Here is a 26,374-nt window from a genome sequence, read left to right on the forward strand (position 1 = left end):
GGAAAGGCAGGCAGAGAATTCCCTGATAGCACCTTCTCTGTGCCTGTTCACATTGCTTCGCAAGAATCGCTTTTGTGCAGAAAACAGTAACACTTGTTCAGAACTAAAGAAAGCACAGAGCCCCAGATTCTATGTTGTCCTGGAGAGCTTGCAGAGCACTGGGGAAAGGCAGGCAGAGAATTCCCTGATAGCACCTTCTCTGTGCCTGGGAAGCAGAAGTGCTCACATTGCTTCGCAAGAATCGCTTTTGTGCAGAAAACACTAACACTTGTTCAGAACGAAAGAAAGCACAGAGCTCCAGATTTTATGTTGTCCTGGAGAGCTTGCAGAGCACTGGGGAAAGGCAGGCAGAGAATTCCCTGCTAGCACCTTCTCTGTGCCTGTTCACATTGCTTCGCAGAATCGCTTTTGTGCCGAAAACACTAACACTTGTTCAGAACGAAAGACAGCACAGAGCCCCAGATTCTATGTTGTCCTGGAGAGCTTGCAGAGCACTGGGGAAAGGCAGGCAGAGAATTCCCTGATAGCACCTTCTCTGTGCCTGTTCACATTGCTTCGCAGAATCGCTTTTGTGCAGAAAACAGTAACACTTGTTCAGAAGGAAAGAAAGCACAGAGCCCCAGATTTTTTGTTCTCCTGGAGAGCTTGCAGAGCACTGGGGAAAGGCAGGCAGAGAATTCCCTGATAGCACCTTCTCTGTGCCTGGGAAGCAGAAGTGTTCACATTGCTTCGCAGAATCGCTTTTGTGCAGAAAACAGTAACACTTGTTCAGAAGGAAAGAAAGCACAGAGCCCCAGATTTGCTGTTGTCCTGGAGAGCTTGCAGAGCACTGGGGAAAGGCAGGAAGAGAATTCCCTGATAGCACCTTCTCTGTGCCTGGGAAGCAGAAGTGTTCACATTGCTTCGCAAGAATCGCTTTTGTGCAGAAAACAGTAACACTTGTTCAGAAGGAAAGAAAGCACAGAGCCCCAGATTCTATGTTGTCCTGGAGAGCTTGCAGAGCACTGGGGAAAGGCAGGCAGAGAATTCCTTGCTAGCACCTTCTCTGTGCCTGGGAAGCAGAAGTGTTCACATTGCTTCGCAAGAATCGCTTTTGTGCAGAAAACAGTAACACTTGTTCAGAAGGAAAGAAAGCACAGAGCCCCAGATTTTATGTTGTCCTGGAGAGCTTGCAGAGCACTGGGGAAAGGCAGGCAGAGAATTCCCTGATAGCACCTTCTCTGTGCCTGGGAAGCAGAAGTGTTTACATTGCTTCGCAGAATCGCTTTTGTGCAGGAAACAGTAACACTTGTTCAGAAGGAAAGAAAGCACAGAGCCCCAGATTTGCTGTTGTTCTGGAGAGCTTGCAGAGCACTGGGGAAAGTCAGGCAGAGATTTCCCTGCTAGCACCTTCTCTGTGCCTGGGAAGCAGAAGTGTTCACTTTGCTTCGCAAGAATCGCTTTTGTGCAGAAAACACTAACACTTGTTCAGAAGGAAAGAAAGCACAGAGCCCCAGATTTTATGTTGTCCTGGAGAGCTTGCAGAGCACTGGGGAAAGGCAGGCAGAGGATTCCTTGCTAGCACCTTCTCTGTGCCTGGGAAGCAGAAGTGTTCACATTGCTTCGCAGAATCACTTTTCTTCAGAAAACAGTAACACTTGTTCAGAAGGAAAGAAAGCACAGAGCCCCAGATTCTATGTTGTCCTGGAGAGCTTGCAGAGCACTGGGGAAAGGCAGGCAGAGAATTCCCTGCTAGCTCCTTCTCTGTGCCTGGGAAGCAGAAGTGTTCACATTGCTTCGCAAGAATCGCTTTTGTGCAGAAAACAGTAACACTTGTTCAGAAGGAAAGAAAGCACAGAGCCCCAGATTTTATGTTGTCCTGGAGAGATTGCAGAGCACTGGGGAAAGGCAGGCAGAGAATTCCCTGCTAGCACCTTCTCTGTGCCTGTTCACATTGCTTCGCAGAATCGCTTTTGTGCAGAAAACACTAACACTTCTTCAGAAGGAAAGAAAGCACAGAGCCCCAGATTTGATGTTGTCCTGGAGAGCTTGCAGAGCACTGGGGAAAGGCAGGCAGAGAATTCCTTGCTAGCACCTTCTCTGTGCCTGGGAAGCAGAAGTGTTCACATTGCTTCGCAGAATCGCTTTTGTGCAGAAAACAGTAACACTTGTTCAGAAGGAAAGAAAGCACAGAGCCCCAGATTTGCTGTTGTCCTGGAGAGCTTGCAGAGCACTGGGGAAAGGCAGGCAGAGAATTCCCTGCTAGCACCTTCTCTGTGCCTGGGAAGCAGAAGTGTTCACATTGCTTCGCAGAATCGCTTTTGTGCAGAAAACACTAACACTTGTTCAGAAGGAAAGAAAGCACAGAGCCCCAGATTCTATGTTGTCCTGGAGAGCTTGCAGAGCACTGGGGAAAGGCAGGCAGAGAATTCCTTGATAGCACCTTCTCTGTGCCTGGGAAGCAGAAGTGTTCACATTGCTTCGCAGAATCGCTTTTGTGCAGAAAACAGTAACACTTGTTCAGAAGGAAAGAAAGCACAGAGCCCCAGATTTGCTGTTGTCCTGGAGAGCTTGCAGAGCACTGGGGAAAGGCAGGCAGAGAATTCCCTGCTAGCACCTTCTCTGTGCCTGGGAAGCAGAAGTGTTCACATTGCTATGCAGAATCGCTTTTGTGCAGAAAACACTAACACTTGTTCAGAAGGAAAGAAAGCACAGAGCCCCAGATTCTATGTTGTCCTGGAGAGCTTGCAGAGCACTGGGGAAAGGCAGGCAGAGAATTCCTTGATAGCACCTTCTCTGTGCCTGTTCACATTGCTTCGCAGAATCGCTTTTGTGCAGAAAACAGTAACACTTGTTCAGAAGGAAAGAAAGCACAGAGCCCCAGATTTTATGTTGTCCTGGAGAGCTTGCAGAGCACTGGGGAAAGGCAGGCAGAGAATTCCTTGCTAGCACCTTCTCTGTGCCTGGGAAGCAGAAGTGTTCACATTGCTTCGCAAGAATCGCTTTTGTGCAGAAAACAGTAACACTTGTTCAGAAGGAAAGACAGCACAGAGCCCCAGATTTGCTGTTGTTCTGGAGAGCTTGCATAGCACTGGGGAAAGGCAGGCATAGATTTCCCTGCTAGCACCTTCTCTGTGCCTGGGAAGCAGAAGTGTTCACATTGCTTCGCAGAATCGCTTTTGTGCAGAAAACTCTAACAATTGTTCAGAACTAAAGAAAGCACAGAGCCCCAGATTCTATGTTGTTCTGGAGAGCTTGCATAGCACTGGGGAAAGGCAGGCAGAGAATTCCCTGCTAGCACCTTCTCTGTGCCTGGGAAGCAGAAGTGTTCACATTGCTTCGCAGAATCGCTTTTGTGCAGAAAACACTAACACTTGTTCAGAAGGAAAGAAAGCACAGAGCCCAAGATTCTATGTTGTCCTGGAGAGCTTGCAGAGCACTGGGGAAAGGCAGGCAGAGAATTCCTTGATAGCACCTTCTCTGTGCCTGTTCACATTGCTTCGCAAGAATCGCTTTTGTGCAGAAAACAGTAACACTTGTTCAGAAGGAAAGAAAGCACAGAGCCCCAGATTTTATGTTGTCCTGGAGAGCTTGCAGAGCACTGGGGAAAGGCAGGCAGAGAATTCCTTGCTAGCACCTTCTCTGTGCCAGGGAAGCAGAAGTGTTCACATTGCTTCGCAAGAATCGCTTTTGTGCAGAAAACAGTAACACTTGTTCAGAAGGAAAGACAGCACAGAGCCCCAGATTTGCTGTTGTTCTGGAGAGCTTGCATAGCACTGGGGAAAGGCAGGCAGAGATTTCCCTGCTAGCACCTTCTCTGTGCCTGGGAAGCAGAAGTGTTCACATTGCTTCGCAGAATCGCTTTTGTGCAGAAAACACTAACACTTGTTCAGAACAAAAGAAAGCACAGAGCCCCAGATTTGCTGTTGTTCTGGAGAGCTTGCAGAGCACTGGGGAAAGGCAGGCAGAGAATTCCCTGCTAGCACCTTCTCTGTGTCTGGGAAGCAGAAGTGTTTACATTGCTTCGCAGAATCGCTTTTGTGCAGAAAACTCTAACAATTGTTCAGAACTAAAGAAAGCACAGAGCCCCAGATTTGCTGTTGTTCTGGAGAGCTTGCATAGCACTGGGGAAAGGCAGGCAGAGAATTCCTTGATAGCACCTTCTCTGTGCCTGGGAAGCAGAAGTGTTCACATTGCTTCGCAGAATCGCTTTTGTGCCGAAAACACTAACACTTGTTCAGAACAAAAGAAAGCACAGAGCCCCAGATTCTATGTTGTCCTGGAGAGCTTGCAGAGCACTGGGGAAAGGCAGGCAGAGAATTCCCTGATAGCACCTTCTCTGTGCCTGTTCACATTGCTTCGCAAGAATCGCTTTTGTGCAGAAAACAGTAACACTTGTTCAGAAGGAAAGAAAGCACAGAGCCCCAGATTCTATGTTGTCCTGGAGAGCTTGCAGAGCACTGGGGAAAGGCAGGCAGAGAATTCCCTGCTAGCACCTTCTCTGTGCCTGGGAAGCAGAAGTGCTCACATTGCTTCGCAAGAATCGCTTTTGTGCAGAAAACACTAACACTTGTTCAGAACGAAAGAAAGCACAGAGCTCCAGATTTTATGTTGTCCTGGAGAGCTTGCAGAGCACTGGGGAAAGGCAGGCAGAGAATTCCCTGCTAGCACCTTCTCTGTGCCTGTTCACATTGCTTCGCAGAATCGCTTTTGTGCCGAAAACACTAACACTTGTTCAGAACGAAAGACAGCACAGAGCCCCAGATTCTATGTTGTCCTGGAGAGCTTGCAGAGCACTGGGGAAAGGCAGGAAGAGAATTCCCTGATAGCACCTTCTCTGTGCCTGTTCACATTGCTTCGCAGAATCGCTTTTGTGCAGAAAACAGTAACACTTGTTCAGAAGGAAAGAAAGCACAGAGCCCCAGATTTTTTGTTCTCCTGGAGAGCTTGCAGAGCACTGGGGAAAGGCAGGCAGAGAATTCCCTGCTAGCACCTTCTCTGTGCCTGGGAAGCAGAAGTGTTCACATTGCTTCGAAGAATCGCTTTTGTGCAGAAAACACTAACACTTGTTCAGAACAAAAGAAAGCACAGAGCCCCAGATTTGCTGTTGTTCTGGAGAGCTTGCAGAGCACTGGGGAAAGGCAGGCAGAGAATTCCCTGCTAGCACCTTCTCTGTGTCTGGGAAGCAGAAGTGTTTACATTGCTTCGCAGAATCGCTTTTGTGCAGAAAACTCTAACAATTGTTCAGAACTAAAGAAAGCACAGAGCCCCAGATTTGCTGTTGTTCTGGAGAGCTTGCATAGCACTGGGGAAAGGCAGGCAGAGAATTCCTTGATAGCACCTTCTCTGTGCCTGGGAAGCAGAAGTGTTCACATTGCTTCGCAGAATCGCTTTTGTGCAGAAAACACTAACACTTGTTCAGAACAAAAGAAAGCACAGAGCCCCAGATTTGCTGTTGTCCTGGAGAGCTTGCAGAGCACTGGGGAAAGGCAGGAAGAGAATTCCCTGATAGCACCTTCTCTGTGCCTGTTCACATTGCTTCGCAAGAATCGCTTTTGTGCAGAAAACAGTAACACTTGTTCAGAACTAAAGAAAGCACAGAGCCCCAGATTCTATGTTGTCCTGGAGAGCTTGCAGAGCACTGGGGAAAGGCAGGCAGAGAATTCCCTGATAGCACCTTCTCTGTGCCTGGGAAGCAGAAGTGCTCACATTGCTTCGCAAGAATCGCTTTTGTGCAGAAAACACTAACACTTGTTCAGAACGAAAGAAAGCACAGAGCTCCAGATTTTATGTTGTCCTGGAGAGCTTGCAGAGCACTGGGGAAAGGCAGGCAGAGAATTCCCTGCTAGCACCTTCTCTGTGCCTGTTCACATTGCTTCGCAGAATCGCTTTTGTGCCGAAAACACTAACACTTGTTCAGAACGAAAGACAGCACAGAGCCCCAGATTCTATGTTGTCCTGGAGAGCTTGCAGAGCACTGGGGAAAGGCAGGCAGAGAATTCCCTGATAGCACCTTCTCTGTGCCTGTTCACATTGCTTCGCAGAATCGCTTTTGTGCAGAAAACAGTAACACTTGTTCAGAAGGAAAGAAAGCACAGAGCCCCAGATTTTTTGTTCTCCTGGAGAGCTTGCAGAGCACTGGGGAAAGGCAGGCAGAGAATTCCCTGATAGCACCTTCTCTGTGCCTGGGAAGCAGAAGTGTTCACATTGCTTCGAAGAATCGCTTTTGTGCAGAAAACAGTAACACTTGTTCAGAAGGAAAGAAAGCACAGAGCCCCAGATTTGCTGTTGTCCTGGAGAGCTTGCAGAGCACTGGGGAAAGGCAGGAAGAGAATTCCCTGATAGCACCTTCTCTGTGCCTGGGAAGCAGAAGTGTTCACATTGCTTCGCAAGAATCGCTTTTGTGCAGAAAACAGTAACACTTGTTCAGAAGGAAAGAAAGCACAGAGCCCCAGATTCTATGTTGTCCTGGAGAGCTTGCAGAGCACTGGGGAAAGGCAGGCAGAGAATTCCTTGCTAGCACCTTCTCTGTGCCTGGGAAGCAGAAGTGTTCACATTGCTTCGCAAGAATCGCTTTTGTGCAGAAAACAGTAACACTTGTTCAGAAGGAAAGAAAGCACAGAGCCCCAGATTTTATGTTGTCCTGGAGAGCTTGCAGAGCACTGGGGAAAGGCAGGCAGAGAATTCCCTGATAGCACCTTCTCTGTGCCTGGGAAGCAGAAGTGTTTACATTGCTTCGCAGAATCGCTTTTGTGCAGGAAACAGTAACACTTGTTCAGAAGGAAAGAAAGCACAGAGCCCCAGATTTGCTGTTGTTCTGGAGAGCTTGCAGAGCACTGGGGAAAGTCAGGCAGAGATTTCCCTGCTAGCACCTTCTCTGTGCCTGGGAAGCAGAAGTGTTCACTTTGCTTCGCAAGAATCGCTTTTGTGCAGAAAACACTAACACTTGTTCAGAAGGAAAGAAAGCACAGAGCCCCAGATTTTATGTTGTCCTGGAGAGCTTGCAGAGCACTGGGGAAAGGCAGGCAGAGGATTCCTTGCTAGCACCTTCTCTGTGCCTGGGAAGCAGAAGTGTTCACATTGCTTCGCAGAATCACTTTTCTTCAGAAAACAGTAACACTTGTTCAGAAGGAAAGAAAGCACAGAGCCCCAGATTCTATGTTGTCCTGGAGAGCTTGCAGAGCACTGGGGAAAGGCAGGCAGAGAATTCCCTGCTAGCTCCTTCTCTGTGCCTGGGAAGCAGAAGTGTTCACATTGCTTCGCAAGAATCGCTTTTGTGCAGAAAACAGTAACACTTGTTCAGAAGGAAAGAAAGCACAGAGCCCCAGATTTTATGTTGTCCTGGAGAGATTGCAGAGCACTGGGGAAAGGCAGGCAGAGAATTCCCTGCTAGCACCTTCTCTGTGCCTGTTCACATTGCTTCGCAGAATCGCTTTTGTGCAGAAAACACTAACACTTGTTCAGAAGGAAAGAAAGCACAGAGCCCCAGATTCTATGTTGTCTTGGAGAGCTTGCAGAGCACTGGGGAAAGGCAGGCAGAGAATTCCCTGATAGCACCTTCTCTGTGCCTGGGAAGCAGAAGTGTTCACATTGCTTCGCAAGAATCGCTTTTGTGCAGAAAACAGTAACAGTTGTTCAGAACGAAAGAAAGCACAGAGCCCCAGATTCTATGTTGTCCTGGAGAGCTTGCAGAGCACTGGGGAAAGGCAGGCAGAGAATTCCCTGATAGCACCTTCTCTGTGCCTGTTCACATTTTTTCGCAGAATCGCTTTTGTGCAGAAAACAGTAACACTTGTTCAGAACGAAAGAAAGCACAGAGCCCCAGATTTGCTGTTGTTCTGGAGAGCTTGCAGAGCACTGGGGAAAGGCAGGCAGAGAATTCCTTCCTAGCACCTTCTCTGTGCCTGGGAAGCAGAAGTGTTCACATTGCTTCGAAGAATCGCTTTTGTGCAGAAAACAGTAACACTTGTTCAGAAGGAAAGAAAGCAAAGAGCCCCAGATTCTATGTTGTCCTGGAGAGCTTGCAGAGCACTGGGGAAAGGCAGGCAGAGAATTCCTTGCTAGCACCTTCTCTGTGCCTGGGAAGCAGAAGTGTTCACATTGCTTCGCAAGAATCGCTTTTGTGCAGAAAACAGTAACACTTGTTCAGAAGGAAAGAAAGCACAGAGCCCCAGATTTTATGTTGTCCTGGAGAGCTTGCAGAGCACTGGGGAAAGGCAGGCAGAGAATTCCCTGATAGCACCTTCTCTGTGCCTGTTCACATTGCTTCGCAGAATCGCTTTTGTGCAGGAAACAGTAACACTTGTTCAGAAGGAAAGAAAGCACAGAGCCCCAGATTTGCTGTTGTTCTGGAGAGCTTGCAGAGCACTGGGGAAAGGCAGGCAGAGATTTCCCTGCTAGCACCTTCTCTGTGCCTGGGAAGCAGAAGTGTTCACTTTGCTTCGCAAGAATCGCTTTTGTGCAGAAAACACTAACACTTGTTCAGAAGGAAAGAAAGCACAGAGCCCCAGATTTTATGTTGTCCTGGAGAGCTTGCAGAGCACTGGGGAAAGGCAGGCAGAGGATTCCTTGCTAGCACCTTCTCTGTGTCTGGGAAGCAGAAGTGTTCACATTGCTTCGCAAGAATCACTTTTCTTCAGAAAACAGTAACACTTGTTCAGAAGGAAAGAAAGCACAGAGCCCCAGATTCTATGTTGTCCTGGAGAGCTTGCAGAGCACTGGGGAAAGGCAGGCAGAGAATTCCCTGCTAGCTCCTTCTCTGTGCCTGGGAAGCAGAAGTGTTCACATTGCTTCGCAAGAATCGCTTTTGTGCAGAAAACAGTAACAGTTTTTCAGAACGAAAGAAAGCACAGAGCCCCAGATTCTATGTTGTCCTGGAGAGCTTGCAGAGCACTGGGGAAAGGCAGGCAGAGAATTCCCTGCTAGCACCTTCTCTGTGCCTGTTCACATTGTTTCGCAGAATCGCTTTTGTGCAGAAAACAGTAACACTTGTTCAGAAGGAAAGAAAGCACAGAGCCCCAGATTTGCTGTTGTCCTGGAGAGCTTGCAGAGCACTGGGGAAAGGCAGGCAGAGAATTCCCTGCTAGCACCTTCTCTGTGCCTGTTCACATTGCTTCGCAGAATCGCTTTTGTGCCGAAAACACTAACACTTCTTCAGAAGGAAAGAAAGCACAGAGCCCCAGATTTGATGTTGTCCTGGAGAGCTTGCAGAGCACTGGGGAAAGGCAGGCAGAGAATTCCCTGCTAGCACCTTCTCTGTGCCTGGGAAGCAGAAGTGTTCACATTGCTATGCAGAATCGCTTTTGTGCAGAAAACACTAACACTTGTTCAGAAGGAAAGAAAGCACAGAGCCCCAGATTCTATGTTGTCCTGGAGAGCTTGCAGAGCACTGGGGAAAGGCAGGCAGAGAATTCCTTGATAGCACCTTCTCTGTGCCTGTTCACATTGCTTCGCAGAATCGCTTTTGTGCAGAAAACAGTAACACTTGTTCAGAAGGAAAGAAAGCACAGAGCCCCAGATTTTATGTTGTCCTGGAGAGCTTGCAGAGCACTGGGGAAAGGCAGGCAGAGAATTCCTTGCTAGCACCTTCTCTGTGCCTGGGAAGCAGATTGTTCACATTGCTTCGCAAGAATCGCTTTTGTGCAGAAAACAGTAACACTTGTTCAGAAGGAAAGACAGCACAGAGCCCCAGATTTGCTGTTGTTCTGGAGAGCTTGCATAGCACTGGGGAAAGGCAGGCATAGATTTCCCTGCTAGCACCTTCTCTGTGCCTGGGAAGCAGAAGTGTTCACATTGCTTCGCAGAATCGCTTTTGTGCAGAAAACTCTAACAATTGTTCAGAACTAAAGAAAGCACAGAGCCCCAGATTCTATGTTGTTCTGGAGAGCTTGCATAGCACTGGGGAAAGGCAGGCAGAGAATTCCCTGCTAGCACCTTCTCTGTGCCTGGGAAGCAGAAGTGTTCACATTGCTTCGCAGAATCGCTTTTGTGCAGAAAACACTAACACTTGTTCAGAAGGAAAGAAAGCACAGAGCCCAAGATTCTATGTTGTCCTGGAGAGCTTGCAGAGCACTGGGGAAAGGCAGGCAGAGAATTCCTTGATAGCACCTTCTCTGTGCCTGTTCACATTGCTTCGCAAGAATCGCTTTTGTGCAGAAAACAGTAACACTTGTTCAGAAGGAAAGAAAGCACAGAGCCCCAGATTTTATGTTGTCCTGGAGAGCTTGCAGAGCACTGGGGAAAGGCAGGCAGAGAATTCCTTGCTAGCACCTTCTCTGTGCCAGGGAAGCAGAAGTGTTCACATTGCTTCGCAAGAATCGCTTTTGTGCAGAAAACAGTAACACTTGTTCAGAAGGAAAGACAGCACAGAGCCCCAGATTTGCTGTTGTTCTGGAGAGCTTGCATAGCACTGGGGAAAGGCAGGCAGAGATTTCCCTGCTAGCACCTTCTCTGTGCCTGGGAAGCAGAAGTGTTCACATTGCTTCGCAGAATCGCTTTTGTGCAGAAAACACTAACACTTGTTCAGAACAAAAGAAAGCACAGAGCCCCAGATTTGCTGTTGTTCTGGAGAGCTTGCAGAGCACTGGGGAAAGGCAGGCAGAGAATTCCCTGCTAGCACCTTCTCTGTGTCTGGGAAGCAGAAGTGTTTACATTGCTTCGCAGAATCGCTTTTGTGCAGAAAACTCTAACAATTGTTCAGAACTAAAGAAAGCACAGAGCCCCAGATTTGCTGTTGTTCTGGAGAGCTTGCATAGCACTGGGGAAAGGCAGGCAGAGAATTCCTTGATAGCACCTTCTCTGTGCCTGGGAAGCAGAAGTGTTCACATTGCTTCGCAGAATCGCTTTTGTGCAGAAAACACTAACACTTGTTCAGAACAAAAGAAAGCACAGAGCCCCAGATTCTATGTTGTCCTGGAGAGCTTGCAGAGCACTGGGGAAAGGCAGGCAGAGAATTCCCTGATAGCACCTTCTCTGTGCCTGTTCACATTGCTTCGCAAGAATCGCTTTTGTGCAGAAAACAGTAACACTTGTTCAGAAGGAAAGAAAGCACAGAGCCCCAGATTCTATGTTGTCCTGGAGAGCTTGCAGAGTACTGGGGAAAGGCAGGCAGAGAATTCCTTGCTAGCACCTTCTCTGTGCCTGGGAAGCAGAAGTGTTCACATCGCTTCTCAAGAATCGCTTTTGTGCAGAAAACAGTAACAGTTTTTCAGAACGAAAGAAAGCACAGAGCCCCAGATTCTATGTTGTCCTGGAGAGCTTGCAGAGCACTGGGGAAAGGCAGGCAGAGAATTCCCTGCTAGCACCTTCTCTGTGCCTGTTCACATTGCTTCGCAGAATCGCTTTTGTGCAGAAAACACTAACACTTGTTCAGAAGGAAAGAAAGCACAGAGCCCCAGATTTTATGTTGTCCTGGAGAGCTTGCAGAGCACTGGGGAAAGGCAGGCAGAGAATTCCCTGCTAGCACCTTCTCTGTGCCTGTTCACATTGCTTCGCAGAATCGCTTTTGTGCCGAAAACACTAACACTTCTTCAGAAGGAAAGAAAGCACAGAGCCCCAGATTTGATGTTGTCCTGGAGAGCTTGCAGAGCACTGGGGAAAGGCAGGCAGAGAATTCCTTGCTAGCACCTTCTCTGTGCCTGGGAAGCAGAAGTGTTCACATTGCTTCGCAGAATCGCTTTTGTGCAGAAAACAGTAACACTTGTTCAGAAGGAAAGAAAGCACAGAGCCCCAGATTTGCTGTTGTCCTGGAGAGCTTGCAGAGCACTGGGGAAAGGCAGGCAGAGAATTCCCTGCTAGCACCTTCTCTGTGCCTGGGAAGCAGAAGTGTTCACATTGCTTCGCAGAATCGCTTTTGTGCAGAAAACAGTAACACTTGTTCAGAACAAAAGAAAGAACAGAGCCCCAGATTTGCTGTTGTCCTGGAGAGCTTGCAGAGCACTGGGGAAAGGCAGGCAGAGAATTCCTTGATAGCACCTTCTCTGTGCCTGTTCACATTGCTTCGCAGAATCGCTTTTGTGCAGAAAACAGTAACACTTGTTCAGAAGGAAAGAAAGCACAGAGCCCCAGATTTTATGTTGTCCTGGAGAGCTTGCAGAGCACTGGGGAAAGGCAGGCAGAGAATTCCTTGCTAGCACCTTCTCTGTGCCTGGGAAGCAGAAGTGTTCACATTGCTTCGCAAGAATCGCTTTTGTGCAGAAAACAGTAACACTTGTTCAGAAGGAAAGACAGCACAGAGCCCCAGATTTGCTGTTGTTCTGGAGAGCTTGCATAGCACTGGGGAAAGGCAGGCATAGATTTCCCTGCTAGCACCTTCTCTGTGCCTGGGAAGCAGAAGTGTTCACATTGCTTCGCAGAATCGCTTTTGTGCAGAAAACTCTAACAATTGTTCAGAACTAAAGAAAGCACAGAGCCCCAGATTCTATGTTGTTCTGGAGAGCTTGCATAGCACTGGGGAAAGGCAGGCAGAGAATTCCCTGCTAGCACCTTCTCTGTGCCTGGGAAGCAGAAGTGTTCACATTGCTTCGCAGAATCGCTTTTGTGCAGAAAACACTAACACTTGTTCAGAAGGAAAGAAAGCACAGAGCCCAAGATTCTATGTTGTCCTGGAGAGCTTGCAGAGCACTGGGGAAAGGCAGGCAGAGAATTCCTTGATAGCACCTTCTCTGTGCCTGTTCACATTGCTTCGCAAGAATCGCTTTTGTGCAGAAAACAGTAACACTTGTTCAGAAGGAAAGAAAGCACAGAGCCCCAGATTTTATGTTGTCCTGGAGAGCTTGCAGAGCACTGGGGAAAGGCAGGCAGAGAATTCCTTGCTAGCACCTTCTCTGTGCCAGGGAAGCAGAAGTGTTCACATTGCTTCGCAAGAATCGCTTTTGTGCAGAAAACAGTAACACTTGTTCAGAAGGAAAGACAGCACAGAGCCCCAGATTTGCTGTTGTTCTGGAGAGCTTGCATAGCACTGGGGAAAGGCAGGCAGAGATTTCCCTGCTAGCACCTTCTCTGTGCCTGGGAAGCAGAAGTGTTCACATTGCTTCGCAGAATCGCTTTTGTGCAGAAAACACTAACACTTGTTCAGAACAAAAGAAAGCACAGAGCCCCAGATTTGCTGTTGTTCTGGAGAGCTTGCAGAGCACTGGGGAAAGGCAGGCAGAGAATTCCCTGCTAGCACCTTCTCTGTGTCTGGGAAGCAGAAGTGTTTACATTGCTTCGCAGAATCGCTTTTGTGCAGAAAACTCTAACAATTGTTCAGAACTAAAGAAAGCACAGAGCCCCAGATTTGCTGTTGTTCTGGAGAGCTTGCATAGCACTGGGGAAAGGCAGGCAGAGAATTCCTTGATAGCACCTTCTCTGTGCCTGGGAAGCAGAAGTGTTCACATTGCTTCGCAGAATCGCTTTTGTGCAGAAAACACTAACACTTGTTCAGAACGAAAGAAAGCACAGAGCCCCAGATTCTATGTTGTCCTGGAGAGCTTGCAGAGCACTGGGGAAAGGCAGGCAGAGAATTCCCTGCTAGCACCTTCTCTGTGCCTGTTCACATTGCTTCGCAAGAATCGCTTTTGTGCAGAAAACAGTAACACTTGTTCAGAAGGAAAGAAAGCACAGAGCCCCAGATTCTATGTTGTCCTGGAGAGCTTGCAGAGCACTGGGGAAAGGCAGGCAGAGAATTCCCTGCTAGCACCTTCTCTGTGCCTGGGAAGCAGAAGTGCTCACATTGCTTCGCAAGAATCGCTTTTGTGCAGAAAACACTAACACTTGTTCAGAACGAAAGAAAGCACAGAGCTCCAGATTTTATGTTGTCCTGGAGAGCTTGCAGAGCACTGGGGAAAGGCAGGCAGAGAATTCCCTGCTAGCACCTTCTCTGTGCCTGTTCACATTGCTTCGCAGAATCGCTTTTGTGCCGAAAACACTAACACTTGTTCAGAACGAAAGACAGCACAGAGCCCCAGATTCTATGTTGTCCTGGAGAGCTTGCAGAGCACTGGGGAAAGGCAGGCAGAGAATTCCCTGATAGCACCTTCTCTGTGCCTGTTCACATTGCTTCGCAGAATCGCTTTTGTGCAGAAAACAGTAACACTTGTTCAGAAGGAAAGAAAGCACAGAGCCCCAGATTTTTTGTTCTCCTGGAGAGCTTGCAGAGCACTGGGGAAAGGCAGGCAGAGAATTCCCTGCTAGCACCTTCTCTGTGCCTGGGAAGCAGAAGTGTTCACATTGCTTCGAAGAATCGCTTTTGTGCAGAAAACACTAACACTTGTTCAGAACAAAAGAAAGCACAGAGCCCCAGATTTGCTGTTGTTCTGGAGAGCTTGCAGAGCACTGGGGAAAGGCAGGCAGAGAATTCCCTGCTAGCACCTTCTCTGTGTCTGGGAAGCAGAAGTGTTTACATTGCTTCGCAGAATCGCTTTTGTGCAGAAAACTCTAACAATTGTTCAGAACTAAAGAAAGCACAGAGCCCCAGATTTGCTGTTGTTCTGGAGAGCTTGCATAGCACTGGGGAAAGGCAGGCAGAGAATTCCTTGATAGCACCTTCTCTGTGCCTGGGAAGCAGAAGTGTTCACATTGCTTCGCAGAATCGCTTTTGTGCAGAAAACACTAACACTTGTTCAGAACAAAAGAAAGCACAGAGCCCCAGATTCTATGTTGTCCTGGAGAGCTTGCAGAGCACTGGGGAAAGGCAGGCAGAGAATTCCCTGATAGCACCTTCTCTGTGCCTGTTCACATTGCTTCGCAAGAATCGCTTTTGTGCAGAAAACACTAACACTTGTTCAGAACTAAAGAAAGCACAGAGCCCCAGATTCTATGTTGTCCTGGAGAGCTTGCAGAGCACTGGGGAAAGGCAGGCAGAGAATTCCCTGCTAGCACCTTCTCTGTGCCTGGGAAGCAGAAGTGCTCACATTGCTTCGCAAGAATCGCTTTTGTGCAGAAAACACTAACACTTGTTCAGAACGAAAGAAAGCACAGAGCTCCAGATTTTATGTTGTCCTGGAGAGCTTGCAGAGCACTGGGGAAAGGCAGGCAGAGAATTCCCTGCTAGCACCTTCTCTGTGCCTGTTCACATTGCTTCGCAGAATCGCTTTTGTGCCGAAAACACTAACACTTGTTCAGAACGAAAGACAGCACAGAGCCCCAGATTCTATGTTGTCCTGGAGAGCTTGCAGAGCACTGGGGAAAGGCAGGCAGAGAATTCCCTGATAGCACCTTCTCTGTGCCTGTTCACATTGCTTCGCAGAATCGCTTTTGTGCAGAAAACAGTAACACTTGTTCAGAAGGAAAGAAAGCACAGAGCCCCAGATTTTTTGTTCTCCTGGAGAGCTTGCAGAGCACTGGGGAAAGGCAGGCAGAGAATTCCCTGATAGCACCTTCTCTGTGCCTGGGAAGCAGAAGTGTTCACATTGCTTCGAAGAATCGCTTTTGTGCAGAAAACAGTAACACTTGTTCAGAAGGAAAGAAAGCACAGAGCCCCAGATTTGCTGTTGTCCTGGAGAGCTTGCAGAGCACTGGGGAAAGGCAGGAAGAGAATTCCCTGATAGCACCTTCTCTGTGCCTGGGAAGCAGAAGTGTTCACATTGCTTCGCAAGAATCGCTTTTGTGCAGAAAACAGTAACACTTGTTCAGAAGGAAAGAAAGCACAGAGCCCCAGATTCTATGTTGTCCTGGAGAGCTTGCAGAGCACTGGGGAAAGGCAGGCAGAGAATTCCTTGCTAGCACCTTCTCTGTGCCTGGGAAGCAGAAGTGTTCACATTGCTTCGCAAGAATCGCTTTTGTGCAGAAAACAGTAACACTTGTTCAGAAGGAAAGAAAGCACAGAGCCCCAGATTTTATGTTGTCCTGGAGAGCTTGCAGAGCACTGGGGAAAGGCAGGCAGAGAATTCCCTGATAGCACCTTCTCTGTGCCTGGGAAGCAGAAGTGTTTACATTGCTTCGCAGAATCGCTTTTGTGCAGGAAACAGTAACACTTGTTCAGAAGGAAAGAAAGCACAGAGCCCCAGATTTGCTGTTGTTCTGGAGAGCTTGCAGAGCACTGGGGAAAGTCAGGCAGAGATTTCCCTGCTAGCACCTTCTCTGTGCCTGGGAAGCAGAAGTGTTCACTTTGCTTCGCAAGAATCGCTTTTGTGCAGAAAACACTAACACTTGTTCAGAAGGAAAGAAAGCACAGAGCCCCAGATTTTATGTTGTCCTGGAGAGCTTGCAGAGCACTGGGGAAAGGCAGGCAGAGGATTCCTTGCTAGCACCTTCTCTGTGCCTGGGAAGCAGAAGTGTTCACATTGCTTCGCAGAATCGCTTTTGTGCAGAAAACACTAACACTTGTTCAGAACAAAAGAAAGCACAGAGCCCCAGATTCTATGTTGTCCTGGAGAGCTTGCAGAGCACTGGGGAAAGGCAGGCAGAGAATTCCCTGATAGCACCTTCTCTGTGCCTGTTCACATTGCTTCGCAAGAATCGCTTTTGTGCAGAAAACAGTAACACTTGTTCAGAAGGAAAGAAAGCACAGAGCCCCAGATTCTATGTTGTCCTGGAGAGCTTGCAGAGTACTGGGGAAAGGCAGGCAGAGAATTCCTTGCTAGCACCTTCTCTGTGCCTGGGAAGCAGAAGTGTTCACATCGCTTCGCAAGAATCGCTTTTGTGCAGAAAACAGTAACAGTTTTTCAGAACGAAAGAAAGCACAGAGCCCCAGATTCTATGTTGTCCTGGAGAGCTTGCAGAGCACTGGGGAAAGGCAGGCAGAGAATTCCCTGATAGCACCTTCTCTGTGCCTGTTCACATTGCTTCGCAGAATCGCTTTTGTGCAGAAAACACTAACACTTGTTCAGAAGGAAAGAAAGCACAGAGCCCCAGATTTTATGTTGTCCTGGAGAGCTTGCAGAGCACTGGGGAAAGGCAGGCAGAGAATTCCCTGCTAGCACCTTCTCTGTGCCTGTTCACATTGCTTCGCAGAATCGCTTTTGTGCCGAAAACACTAACACTTCTTCAGAAGGAAAGAAAGCACAGAGCCCCAGATTTGATGTTGTCCTGGAGAGCTTGCAGAGCACTGGGGAAAGGCAGGCAGAGAATTCCTTGCTAGCACCTTCTCTGTGCCTGGGAAGCAGAAGTGTTCACATTGCTTCGCAGAATCGCTTTTGTGCAGAAAACAGTAACACTTGTTCAGAAGGAAAGAAAGCACAGAGCCCCAGATTTGCTGTTGTCCTGGAGAGCTTGCAGAGCACTGGGGAAAGGCAGGCAGAGAATTCCCTGCTAGCACCTTCTCTGTGCCTGGGAAGCAGAAGTGTTCACATTGCTTCGCAGAATCGCTTTTGTGCAGAAAACACTAACACTTGTTCAGAAGGAAAGAAAGCACAGAGCCCCAGATTCTATGTTGTCCTGGAGAGCTTGCAGAGCACTGGGGAAAGGCAGGCAGAGAATTCCTTGATAGCACCTTCTCTGTGCCTGTTCACATTGCTTCGCAGAATCGCTTTTGTGCAGAAAACACTAACACTTGTTCAGAAGGAAAGAAAGCACAGAGCCCCAGATTCTATGTTGTCCTGGAGAGCTTGCAGAGCACTGGGGAAAGGCAGGCAGAGAATTCCTTGCTAGCACCTTCTCTGTGCCTGGGAAGCAGAAGTGTTCACATTGCTTCGCAGAATCGGTTTTGTGCAGAAAACAGTAACACTTGTTCAGAAGGAAAGAAAGCACAGAGCCCCAGATTTGCTGTTGTCCTGGAGAGCTTGCAGAGCACTGGGGAAAGGCAGGCAGAGAATTCCCTGCTAGCACCTTCTCTGTGCCTGGGAAGCAGAAGTGTTCACATTGCTATGCAGAATCGCTTTTGTGCAGAAAACACTAACACTTGTTCAGAAGGAAAGAAAGCACAGAGCCCCAGATTCTATGTTGTCCTGGAGAGCTTGCAGAGCACTGGGGAAAGGCAGGCAGAGAATTCCTTGATAGCACCTTCTCTGTGCCTGTTCACATTGCTTCGCAGAATCGCTTTTGTGCAGAAAACAGTAACACTTGTTCAGAAGGAAAGAAAGCACAGAGCCCCAGATTTTATGTTGTCCTGGAGAGCTTGCAGAGCACTGGGGAAAGGCAGGCAGAGAATTCCTTGCTAGCACCTTCTCTGTGCCTGGGAAGCAGAAGTGTTCACATTGCTTCGCAAGAATCGCTTTTGTGCAGAAAACAGTAACACTTGTTCAGAAGGAAAGACAGCACAGAGCCCCAGATTTGCTGTTGTTCTGGAGAGCTTGCATAGCACTGGGGAAAGGCAGGCATAGATTTCCCTGCTAGCACCTTCTCTGTGCCTGGGAAGCAGAAGTGTTCACATTGCTTCGCAGAATCGCTTTTGTGCAGAAAACTCTAACAATTGTTCAGAACTAAAGAAAGCACAGAGCCCCAGATTCTATGTTGTTCTGGAGAGCTTGCATAGCACTGGGGAAAGGCAGGCAGAGAATTCCCTGCTAGCACCTTCTCTGTGCCTGGGAAGCAGAAGTGTTCACATTGCTTCGCAGAATCGCTTTTGTGCAGAAAACACTAACACTTGTTCAGAAGGAAAGAAAGCACAGAGCCCAAGATTCTATGTTGTCCTGGAGAGCTTGCAGAGCACTGGGGAAAGGCAGGCAGAGAATTCCTTGATAGCACCTTCTCTGTGCCTGTTCACATTGCTTCGCAAGAATCGCTTTTGTGCAGAAAACAGTAACACTTGTTCAGAAGGAAAGAAAGCACAGAGCCCCAGATTTTATGTTGTCCTGGAGAGCTTGCAGAGCACTGGGGAAAGGCAGGCAGAGAATTCCTTGCTAGCACCTTCTCTGTGCCAGGGAAGCAGAAGTGTTCACATTGCTTCGCAAGAATCGCTTTTGTGCAGAAAACAGTAACACTTGTTCAGAAGGAAAGACAGCACAGAGCCCCAGATTTGCTGTTGTTCTGGAGAGCTTGCATAGCACTGGGGAAAGGCAGGCAGAGATTTCCCTGCTAGCACCTTCTCTGTGCCTGGGAAGCAGAAGTGTTCACATTGCTTCGCAGAATCGCTTTTGTGCAGAAAACACTAACACTTGTTCAGAACAAAAGAAAGCACAGAGCCCCAGATTTGCTGTTGTTCTGGAGAGCTTGCAGAGCACTGGGGAAAGGCAGGCAGAGAATTCCCTGCTAGCACCTTCTCTGTGTCTGGGAAGCAGAAGTGTTTACATTGCTTCGCAGAATCGCTTTTGTGCAGAAAACTCTAACAATTGTTCAGAACTAAAGAAAGCACAGAGCCCCAGATTTGCTGTTGTTCTGGAGAGCTTGCATAGCACTGGGGAAAGGCAGGCAGAGAATTCCTTGATAGCACCTTCTCTGTGCCTGGGAAGCAGAAGTGTTCACATTGCTTCGCAGAATCGCTTTTGTGCAGAAAACACTAACACTTGTTCAGAACGAAAGAAAGCACAGAGCCCCAGATTCTATGTTGTCCTGGAGAGCTTGCAGAGCACTGGGGAAAGGCAGGCAGAGAATTCCCTGCTAGCACCTTCTCTGTGCCTGTTCACATTGCTTCGCAAGAATCGCTTTTGTGCAGAAAACAGTAACACTTGTTCAGAAGGAAAGAAAGCACAGAGCCCCAGATTCTATGTTGTCCTGGAGAGCTTGCAGAGCACTGGGGAAAGGCAGGCAGAGAATTCCCTGCTAGCACCTTCTCTGTGCCTGGGAAGCAGAAGTGCTCACATTGCTTCGCAAGAATCGCTTTTGTGCAGAAAACACTAACACTTGTTCAGAACGAAAGAAAGCACAGAGCTCCAGATTTTATGTTGTCCTGGAGAGCTTGCAGAGCACTGGGGAAAGGCAGGCAGAGAATTCCCTGCTAGCACCTTCTCTGTGCCTGTTCACATTGCTTCGCAGAATCGCTTTTGTGCCGAAAACACTAACACTTGTTCAGAACGAAAGACAGCACAGAGCCCCAGATTCTATGTTGTCCTGGAGAGCTTGCAGAGCACTGGGGAAAGGCAGGCAGAGAATTCCCTGATAGCACCTTCTCTGTGCCTGTTCACATTGCTTCGCAGAATCGCTTTTGTGCAGAAAACAGTAACACTTGTTCAGAAGGAAAGAAAGCACAGAGCCCCAGATTTTTTGTTCTCCTGGAGAGCTTGCAGAGCACTGGGGAAAGGCAGGCAGAGAATTCCCTGCTAGCACCTTCTCTGTGCCTGGGAAGCAGAAGTGTTCACATTGCTTCGAAGAATCGCTTTTGTGCAGAAAACACTAACACTTGTTCAGAACAAAAGAAAGCACAGAGCCCCAGATTTGCTGTTGTTCTGGAGAGCTTGCAGAGCACTGGGGAAAGGCAGGCAGAGAATTCCCTGCTAGCACCTTCTCTGTGTCTGGGAAGCAGAAGTGTTTACATTGCTTCGCAGAATCGCTTTTGTGCAGAAAACTCTAACAATTGTTCAGAACTAAAGAAAGCACAGAGCCCCAGATTTGCTGTTGTTCTGGAGAGCTTGCATAGCACTGGGGAAAGGCAGGCAGAGAATTCCTTGATAGCACCTTCTCTGTGCCTGGGAAGCAGAAGTGTTCACATTGCTTCGCAGAATCGCTTTTGTGCAGAAAACACTAACACTTGTTCAGAACAAAAGAAAGCACAGAGCCCCAGATTCTATGTTGTCCTGGAGAGCTTGCAGAGCACTGGGGAAAGGCAGGCAGAGAATTCCCTGATAGCACCTTCTCTGTGCCTGTTCACATTGCTTCGCAAGAATCGCTTTTGTGCAGAAAACAGTAACACTTGTTCAGAAGGAAAGAAAGCACAGAGCCCCAGATTCTATGTTGTCCTGGAGAGCTTGCAGAGCACTGGGGAAAGGCAGGCAGAGAATTCCCTGCTAGCACCTTCTCTGTGCCTGGGAAGCAGAAGTGCTCACATTGCTTCGCAAGAATCGCTTTTGTGCAGAAAACACTAACACTTGTTCAGAACGAAAGAAAGCACAGAGCTCCAGATTTTATGTTGTCCTGGAGAGCTTGCAGAGCACTGGGGAAAGGCAGGCAGAGAATTCCCTGCTAGCACCTTCTCTGTGCCTGTTCACATTGCTTCGCAGAATCGCTTTTGTGCCGAAAACACTAACACTTGTTCAGAACGAAAGACAGCACAGAGCCCCAGATTCTATGTTGTCCTGGAGAGCTTGCAGAGCACTGGGGAAAGGCAGGCAGAGAATTCCCTGATAGCACCTTCTCTGTGCCTGTTCACATTGCTTCGCAGAATCGCTTTTGTGCAGAAAACAGTAACACTTGTTCAGAAGGAAAGAAAGCACAGAGCCCCAGATTTTTTGTTCTCCTGGAGAGCTTGCAGAGCACTGGGGAAAGGCAGGCAGAGAATTCCCTGCTAGCACCTTCTCTGTGCCTGGGAAGCAGAAGTGTTCACATTGCTTCGAAGAATCGCTTTTGTGCAGAAAACACTAACACTTGTTCAGAACAAAAGAAAGCACAGAGCCCCAGATTTGCTGTTGTTCTGGAGAGCTTGCAGAGCACTGGGGAAAGGCAGGCAGAGAATTCCCTGCTAGCACCTTCTCTGTGTCTGGGAAGCAGAAGTGTTTACATTGCTTCGCAGAATCGCTTTTGTGCAGAAAACTCTAACAATTGTTCAGAACTAAAGAAAGCACAGAGCCCCAGATTTGCTGTTGTTCTGGAGAGCTTGCATAGCACTGGGGAAAGGCAGGCAGAGAATTCCTTGATAGCACCTTCTCTGTGCCTGGGAAGCAGAAGTGTTCACATTGCTTCGCAGAATCGCTTTTGTGCAGAAAACACTAACACTTGTTCAGAACAAAAGAAAGCACAGAGCCCCAGATTCTATGTTGTCCTGGAGAGCTTGCAGAGCACTGGGGAAAGGCAGGCAGAGAATTCCCTGATAGCACCTTCTCTGTGCCTGTTCACATTGCTTCGCAAGAATCGCTTTTGTGCAGAAAACACTAACACTTGTTCAGAACTAAAGAAAGCACAGAGCCCCAGATTCTATGTTGTCCTGGAGAGCTTGCAGAGCACTGGGGAAAGGCAGGCAGAGAATTCCCTGCTAGCACCTTCTCTGTGCCTGGGAAGCAGAAGTGCTCACATTGCTTCGCAAGAATCGCTTTTGTGCAGAAAACACTAACACTTGTTCAGAACGAAAGAAAGCACAGAGCTCCAGATTTTATGTTGTCCTGGAGAGCTTGCAGAGCACTGGGGAAAGGCAGGCAGAGAATTCCCTGCTAGCACCTTCTCTGTGCCTGTTCACATTGCTTCGCAGAATCGCTTTTGTGCCGAAAACACTAACACTTGTTCAGAACGAAAGACAGCACAGAGCCCCAGATTCTATGTTGTCCTGGAGAGCTTGCAGAGCACTGGGGAAAGGCAGGCAGAGAATTCCCTGATAGCACCTTCTCTGTGCCTGTTCACATTGCTTCGCAGAATCGCTTTTGTGCAGAAAACAGTAACACTTGTTCAGAAGGAAAGAAAGCACAGAGCCCCAGATTTTTTGTTCTCCTGGAGAGCTTGCAGAGCACTGGGGAAAGGCAGGCAGAGAATTCCCTGATAGCACCTTCTCTGTGCCTGGGAAGCAGAAGTGTTCACATTGCTTCGAAGAATCGCTTTTGTGCAGAAAACAGTAACACTTGTTCAGAAGGAAAGAAAGCACAGAGCCCCAGATTTGCTGTTGTCCTGGAGAGCTTGCAGAGCACTGGGGAAAGGCAGGAAGAGAATTCCCTGATAGCACCTTCTCTGTGCCTGGGAAGCAGAAGTGTTCACATTGCTTCGCAAGAATCGCTTTTGTGCAGAAAACAGTAACACTTGTTCAGAAGGAAAGAAAGCACAGAGCCCCAGATTCTATGTTGTCCTGGAGAGCTTGCAGAGCACTGGGGAAAGGCAGGCAGAGAATTCCTTGCTAGCACCTTCTCTGTGCCTGGGAAGCAGAAGTGTTCACATTGCTTCGCAAGAATCGCTTTTGTGCAGAAAACAGTAACACTTGTTCAGAAGGAAAGAAAGCACAGAGCCCCAGATTTTATGTTGTCCTGGAGAGCTTGCAGAGCACTGGGGAAAGGCAGGCAGAGAATTCCCTGATAGCACCTTCTCTGTGCCTGGGAAGCAGAAGTGTTTACATTGCTTCGCAGAATCGCTTTTGTGCAGGAAACAGTAACACTTGTTCAGAAGGAAAGAAAGCACAGAGCCCCAGATTTGCTGTTGTTCTGGAGAGCTTGCAGAGCACTGGGGAAAGTCAGGCAGAGATTTCCCTGCTAGCACCTTCTCTGTGCCTGGGAAGCAGAAGTGTTCACTTTGCTTCGCAAGAATCGCTTTTGTGCAGAAAACACTAACACTTGTTCAGAAGGAAAGAAAGCACAGAGCCCCAGATTTTATGTTGTCCTGGAGAGCTTGCAGAGCACTGGGGAAAGGCAGGCAGAGGATTCCTTGCTAGCACCTTCTCTGTGCCTGGGAAGCAGAAGTGTTCACATTGCTTCGCAGAATCACTTTTCTTCAGAAAACAGTAACACTTGTTCAGAAGGAAAGAAAGCACAGAGCCCCAGATTCTATGTTGTCCTGGAGAGCTTGCAGAGCACTGGGGAAAGGCAGGCAGAGAATTCCCTGCTAGCTCCTTCTCTGTGCCTGGGAAGCAGAAGTGTTCACATTGCTTCGCAAGAATCGCTTTTGTGCAGAAAACAGTAACACTTGTTCAGAAGGAAAGAAAGCACAGAGCCCCAGATTTTATGTTGTCCTGGAGAGATTGCAGAGCACTGGGGAAAGGCAGGCAGAGAATTCCCTGCTAGCACCTTCTCTGTGCCTGTTCACATTGCTTCGCAGAATCGCTTTTGTGCAGAAAACACTAACACTTGTTCAGAAGGAAAGAAAGCACAGAGCCCCAGATTCTATGTTGTCTTGGAGAGCTTGCAGAGCACTGGGGAAAGGCAGGCAGAGAATTCCCTGATAGCACCTTCTCTGTGCCTGGGAAGCAGAAGTGTTCACATTGCTTCGCAAGAATCGCTTTTGTGCAGAAAACAGTAACAGTTGTTCAGAACGAAAGAAAGCACAGAGCCCCAGATTCTATGTTGTCCTGGAGAGCTTGCAGAGCACTGGGGAAAGGCAGGCAGAGAATTCCCTGATAGCACCTTCTCTGTGCCTGTTCACATTTTTTCGCAGAATCGCTTTTGTGCAGAAAACAGTAACACTTGTTCAGAACGAAAGAAAGCACAGAGCCCCAGATTTGCTGTTGTTCTGGAGAGCTTGCAGAGCACTGGGGAAAGGCAGGCAGAGAATTCCTTCCTAGCACCTTCTCTGTGCCTGGGAAGCAGAAGTGTTCACATTGCTTCGAAGAATCGCTTTTGTGCAGAAAACAGTAACACTTGTTCAGAAGGAAAGAAAGCAAAGAGCCCCAGATTCTATGTTGTCCTGGAGAGCTTGCAGAGCACTGGGGAAAGGCAGGCAGAGAATTCCTTGCTAGCACCTTCTCTGTGCCTGGGAAGCAGAAGTGTTCACATTGCTTCGCAAGAATCGCTTTTGTGCAGAAAACAGTAACACTTGTTCAGAAGGAAAGAAAGCACAGAGCCCCAGATTTTATGTTGTCCTGGAGAGCTTGCAGAGCACTGGGGAAAGGCAGGCAGAGAATTCCCTGATAGCACCTTCTCTGTGCCTGTTCACATTGCTTCGCAGAATCGCTTTTGTGCAGGAAACAGTAACACTTGTTCAGAAGGAAAGAAAGCACAGAGCCCCAGATTTGCTGTTGTTCTGGAGAGCTTGCAGAGCACTGGGGAAAGGCAGGCAGAGATTTCCCTGCTAGCACCTTCTCTGTGCCTGGGAAGCAGAAGTGTTCACATTGCTTCGCAAGAATCGCTTTTGTGCAGAAAACACTAACACTTGTTCAGAAGGAAAGAAAGCACAGAGCCCCAGATTTTATGTTGTCCTGGAGAGCTTGCAGAGCACTGGGGAAAGGCAGGCAGAGGATTCCTTGCTAGCACCTTCTCTGTGTCTGGGAAGCAGAAGTGTTCACATTGCTTCGCAAGAATCACTTTTCTTCAGAAAACAGTAACACTTGTTCAGAAGGAAAGAAAGCACAGAGCCCCAGATTCTATGTTGTCCTGGAGAGCTTGCAGAGCACTGGGGAAAGGCAGGCAGAGAATTCCCTGCTAGCTCCTTCTCTGTGCCTGGGAAGCAGAAGTGTTCACATTGCTTCGCAAGAATCGCTTTTGTGCAGAAAACAGTAACACTTGTTCAGAAGGAAAGAAAGCACAGAGCCCCAGATTTTATGTTGTCCTGGAGAGCTTGCAGAGCACTGGGGAAAGGCAGGCAGAGAATTCCCTGATAGCACCTTCTCTGTGCCTGTTCACATTGCTTCGCAGAATCGCTTTTGTGCAGAAAACAGTAACACTTGTTCAGAACGAAAGAAAGCACAGAGCCCCAGATTCTATGTTGTCCTGGAGAGCTTGCAGAGTACTGGGGAAAGGCAGGCAGAGAATTCCTTGCTAGCACCTTCTCTGTGCCTGGGAAGCAGAAGTGTTCACATCGCTTCGCAAGAATCGCTTTTGTGCAGAAAACAGTAACAGTTTTTCAGAACGAAAGAAAGCACAGAGCCCCAGATTCTATGTTGTCCTGGAGAGCTTGCAGAGCACTGGGGAAAGGCAGGCAGAGAATTCCCTGCTAGCACCTTCTCTGTGCCTGTTCACATTGTTTCGCAGAATCGCTTTTGTGCAGAAAACACTAACACTTGTTCAGAAGGAAAGAAAGCACAGAGCCCCAGATTTTATGTTGTCCTGGAGAGCTTGCAGAGCACTGGGGAAAGGCAGGCAGAGAATTCCCTGCTAGCACCTTCTCTGTGCCTGTTCACATTGCTTCGCAGAATCGCTTTTGTGCCGAAAACACTAACACTTCTTCAGAAGGAAAGAAAGCACAGAGCCCCAGATTTGATGTTGTCCTGGAGAGCTTGCAGAGCACTGGGGAAAGGCAGGCAGAGAATTCCTTGCTAGCACCTTCTCTGTGCCTGGGAAGCAGAAGTGTTCACATTGCTTCGCAGAATCGCTTTTGTGCAGAAAACAGTAACACTTGTTCAGAAGGAAAGAAAGCACAGAGCCCCAGATTTGCTGTTGTCCTGGAGAGCTTGCAGAGCACTGGGGAAAGGCAGGCAGAGAATTCCCTGCTAGCACCTTCTCTGTGCCTGGGAAGCAGAAGTGTTCACATTGCTTCGCAGAATCGCTTTTGTGCAGAAAACACTAACACTTGTTCAGAAGGAAAGAAAGCACAGAGCCCCAGATTCTATGTTGTCCTGGAGAGCTTGCAGAGCACTGGGGAAAGGCAGGCAGAGAATTCCTTGATAGCACCTTCTCTGTGCCTGTTCACATTGCTTCGCAGAATCGCTTTTGTGCAGAAAACACTAACACTTGTTCAGAAGGAAAGAAAGCACAGAGCCCCAGATTCTATGTTGTCCTGGAGAGCTTGCAGAGCACTGGGGAAAGGCAGGCAGAGAATTCCT

The sequence above is a fragment of the Strix aluco genome, chromosome 15 (genome assembly GCF_031877795.1).
Source record: "Strix aluco isolate bStrAlu1 chromosome 15, bStrAlu1.hap1, whole genome shotgun sequence".
NCBI classification, from domain to species: Eukaryota; Metazoa; Chordata; class Aves; order Strigiformes; family Strigidae; genus Strix; species Strix aluco.